Genomic DNA, 5,129 nt, shown 5'->3' with positions numbered 1-5,129 from the left:
CTGTGTGTGTGTGTGTGTGTGTGTGTGTGGGTGTGTGTGTCTGTGTCTGTGTCTGTGTGTGTGTGGACTGTGTGGGTGTGGTGTGTGTCAGACACAGGATTGTGATCAGCTGGCTGGTTGTAAAGTTGGTTACAAGTAACAAATGTTTTCATTCCAGTCAATTCATGACAAGAATAAAATAAAATAAAATATAAAATAAAAAGAATTTAAAATAAATGTGATTTGCTTTACTTTTATTTTTTATTGATTTAATTACATTTTATATCAAATAAATTATTAATGATTAAAATAGCATGCAGGGCAGTAAAACATATAAATAAAATTTGATAAAAATAATTAAAAACATGATTTGTTTTTTTTTTAACGTTTCAATTATTTTTTATTAAGTAAATTAATTCATGGCAATTATAAATTATATTAAAATTAATGGTAAAGTGTGGGGTGTGCTCAAAACTTAAAACTTAAATTTAATTAAAAAATTAAATAATATAAAGAATGGAAAAGAAAAGAAAAAAATAATGGAAAAATAAAATAGAATAATAAAATAAATAAATTATGGAATAAAAAACATCGTAAACAAACACGTGCACAGTATACAACACGCCCGCGCACACACACAATCACAGCGGTAGCAACTCTTGGAACTTGATGTGCTTTTACTGCTGACTGTAAAGTTATGGAAGATAAACTTTTATAGCCAAACACCCATTTAATTAAACAGCATCCGTGTCCAGACGCTCAAACGTCTCTCTGTACTGCAGATTACACAGTTTCTCCATGCTGATGAGTCTCAGTTGCAAACCGCACGCTTAAATCTAGCAAACGATTCAAGTCCGTTGAGTCACCATGCATAATTTATGCCACGTAGCATTAGCTAAACATAAAGATTAAACTCTGATGAGTCAAAGCAGCTATTTTGCTTCGACAAGCCCAAGATCATTGCTGTCCCATGTACAGTAAAGCACCTTTGTTTCAGATTATGCAAAACTTGAGTCCCGTATTGTGCAAAGAAAGAGGAAAAGGCAGTGCCACTGATTATTTATAGCCTTTTCATAGTTAAATCAGTTAGAAACCCATATTGTGTGCATACAGACTGATAACTTTGTATTACTGTGAGAATTCACACAGAACTGAATTCACACCGCTGATCAGCAAAGCCCCGTCAACACAATCTCTCAGATTAGCATTAGCCCTGGCGCTAATCTGCGAAACGTGAGTCCGTGACTCGGTCTTAGTACACTTATTAGCCAACAAAACCACAGAACGCTCACGTCTAGTGTGGGATTTCACCGGCATTCTAGAACTCTGGATGACCCTTTGATTGGCCGGGCGGGAAGTGCTGGAATATTCTGGAAGCCTGACACAGACATTCCACGACTGCAAAACAAGAACAGATGGCAAGATTCTAGAATATTCTATTCTAGAATAGAACCTCACACCCGCCTCCGTTTAAAACACTCACTGCTGTAAAATACTGTAAAATTTATGAAATATTACAACTATTTAAAATACCTGTTTTCTATGTGAACATATTTTAAAATGTAATTTATTGCTGTGATACGCAGCTGAATTTTCAGCATCATTACTCCAGTCTTCAGTGTCACATGATCTTCAGAAATCATTCTAATATGCTGATTTTCTACTCAATAAACATTTCTGATTATTATCAATGTTGAAAACAGTTGTGCTGCCCAATATTTTTGTGGAAACCGTGATACATTTTTTTTTTCAGGATTCTTTGATGAACAGAAAGTTCAAAAGAACAACATTTATTTGAAACAGAAATCTTTTGTAACATTATAAATGTCTTTAATGTCACTTTTGATCAATTTAATGCATCCTTGCGGAATAAAAGTATTAATTAATTTTTTTTTAATCTTATTTACCCCAAACGTTTGAATGGTATATCTTAGTTTCCACCAAATAATAAGCAGCAAAAACTGTTTTCAACATTGATATTAAAAAGAAATAGGAATTTCTGAAGGATCATGGGACACTGAAGACTGGAGTAATTATGCTGAAAATTCAGCTTTACATCACAGGGATAAATACAATTTTAAGATGTATTAAAATAGTAAACAGTCAATTTAAATTGTCAAAATATTTCACAATATTACTGTTTTATTGTATTGGTGATCAAATAAATGCAGCCTTGGTGAGCAGAAGACACTATAAAACTTGAAAAACATTGAAAAATCTTAATTATTCCAAACATTTGACTGGTAGTATATCTATTTTATTAAACTTCAGCATCAAATCGCGTGTCTTGTTGAGCAGATGTTACTTTACAAAGCAATCAGATTCAGTTTTCACCCGGGGGCCGATAAAAGAAAGAAAGAAACCATCCTTTCAAAACAGAATGGTGACAAAAAAATACATTTTCTTCATACAAACTAAAAATCCTCTGTCCATATTGATTACTGTAAAACGTCCCACATCTTAACTTGCTTTGTTTTGTCTCTCTGAAGTATTTCATCTCACATGATGGTCTTAACTAGCCAGGCAAACAGACCTAAAGCACTTCACAGGTCTCCGTCATCTCATAGTTAAACATCTCCGACTTCCTCACACGCCTCAAGGTCCACAGGCTTTGTGGTTATGTAATATTATCATCAGTCACATGCTATAATCCATGCTAAACCGAATTAAACCAATCTAAACCGGATACCACGGCAAACGACCCGTTCAGCTCGGCAGAATCACGAAACATGTGTCTAATTCCCGGTCGTGCCTGGCTTTCCGAGGAACGCCGCTAATCTGGAGCGTGTTGGGGGAGAGGAGGAGTACTGCTGGACTAATGGAGGTCCTAATGGAGGTCTCGTGGTCTCCTTCATGGGTCTCATGACCGAACCAGGCTCTCAGCCAGAATCAAACTCATGACACGGCCGCAAGCTCCATACAGCCCTAACTGAACAGTGTGGAATACCATTAAAAGCCTTTTTACAGGAAATGGAAGTGAACGTTGGTGAATTTCCCTTGGGTATCTATCTGAGAAGAAAGGGTTGGAATCAATTATATTTCAGCTGAGGCCAAGAACTTCAAACGTCAGGAAAATCTGATTCATAGCAAAACAAATCTGTGTCTAAAACCTTCATGGATGAATCGTTCATAACATATAACATGCACTATGCATTTACAAAATAAACAGGGTGATTTTACAAGTCATGCCATTTTGAAGATAAATAGTTCAACTTCCTGTGTGTTTTGGACAGTTCAAGTCAAATTGAAACTCGTGAATTGAAAGGAAGCCAGTTTTTAAATTCTGTATCTCACCCACACTACAAAAATGTTTCTTACGGTCTTGTTTTCCAGTACAAATATCAAAACAATCTTAAATCAGATACATTTACCTGAGATTCAAAATTGTTTAGCAAATTAAGTCTTGTTTTTGTGGAAACCATGATACATTTTGTTTCAGGATTCTTTGATGAATAGAAAGTCCAAAAGAACAACATTTATTTATTTTTGTAACATTATAAATGTCTTCATTGTCACTTTTGAATTAATTTAATGCATCCTTGCTGAATTAAAGTGTTAATTTCTTTTTTTTTAATTTTACTTACCCCCATTTTTTACGGTATGTCATGGTTTCTGCCAAATATTAAGCAGCAAAGGCAGTTTTCATCATTGATAAATAATCAGCATATTAGAATGATTTCTGAAGGATCATGTGACACTGAAGACTGGAGTAATGATGCTGAAAATTCGGCTTTGATCACAGAAATAAATTATATTTTAACATATATTCTCATAGAAAACAGTTATTTTAAATTGTAAAAACATTTCACAATATTACTGTTTTTACTGTATTTTTCACCAAATGAATGCAGCCTTGATGATCAGAGGAGACTTCTTTCAAAAACATTACAAAATCTTAATTTTTTTAATTAAAGTTTCCTGAAAAATATCTCAAAATTATGTGGGTTTTTGCTTAAAATAAAAACAAATATCCGTAACTCAGAGAAATTTTCTTACCCCCTTTTTTTCTTGTTTTAAGCAAAACTTTAGATTAGATTTAGATATGTACTGGAAAACAAGACAAAAATACTGAGTAAGAAAATGTATTTTTTGGGAACTTCCCAGAAAGACACGAGAAGCCCTTTAGGAAGGATATGTGACAATGAAACTGAGCCACTGATCTGTATTAGTAATCTATATGATGACTATGCTGGAAAGCTTGACATTGGAGGTCTGAAAAAGAGTTCAACGGACATTAACAGCTATTGAAATTTTAATCACAAAGTCAGGAAGTGAATTTGCAGAGGTTAGGACAATGTGGGTGCGCCTGTGCTGTAAGAACCGTTGCTATAATCATGACTAATAAGATCATGTTCCCTTCATTGCCAACAGTGTGTGAGTCATGTTCACATGCATCCTTCAATCCCATGAGTAAGACCGACGGACAGAGAGATGGAATGTGCATCTTGTGTTTTCACTGTGTGAGAGGTGAAGAAATACAGAGAAAGACAGAAAGAGATGAGTACTAAATGAATGGCACTTTTACGATCTGTCTAAATAAAGGACTGAAAGATTCTGACAAAACAGCAGTTTATTCTGCTAAAGAATTGCCCACTTAGACTACAAAAAGCTCATCATCATTTTTTTCCTTTTTAATTCAATTTTTTTTACATATAATAAATAATGTTTTTTTTTTCCATTTATATAATTTATATTTATTAATATAATATTTATTATTAATATAATTGTATTAGTATTGTATGATTTTTCATATATTTATATTTTCATACATTTATTAATACGCATATAGCATTGATTTTACACACACATATACATATATATATATATGCTGTTTTTATATATTTACATTATATTATATATACACTTGTGCATATATACACACACACACAAACATATATATATATATATATATACTGTTTTTCATACATAATATAAATAAAAAATAAAATATATTATAATTGATCATGTTTTTTCATATATTTTGTAGTGCTGTCAAACGATTAATCGCATCTAAAATAAAAGTTTTTGTTTGCATAATATGCGTGTATACTGTGTATATTTATTATGTGTACATATATATATATAAATACAAACACATGCATGTATATTTAAGAAAAATATGTCATGTTTATATATTAAATATATTTATA

The 5,129-nt window shown here is 32.6% G+C and overlaps 1 protein-coding gene across 1 annotated transcript in view; it reads right to left on the bottom strand.

Moving 5' to 3' along the window:
• Window positions 1–5,129, bottom strand: part of LOC107731077 (synaptic vesicle glycoprotein 2C-like) — a 91,808-nt gene that overhangs the window by 83,914 nt on the left and 2,765 nt on the right. The gene's annotated exons all lie outside the window — the stretch shown is intronic.

This window comes from Sinocyclocheilus rhinocerous, unplaced genomic scaffold (assembly GCF_001515625.1).
Source record: "Sinocyclocheilus rhinocerous isolate Xijiao unplaced genomic scaffold, SAMN03320098_v1.1 scaffold519, whole genome shotgun sequence".
NCBI classification, from domain to species: domain Eukaryota; kingdom Metazoa; phylum Chordata; class Actinopteri; order Cypriniformes; family Cyprinidae; genus Sinocyclocheilus; species Sinocyclocheilus rhinocerous.
Note: the sequence above shows the minus strand (reverse complement) of the source record. Positions and strands in the feature narration are given on the sequence as shown.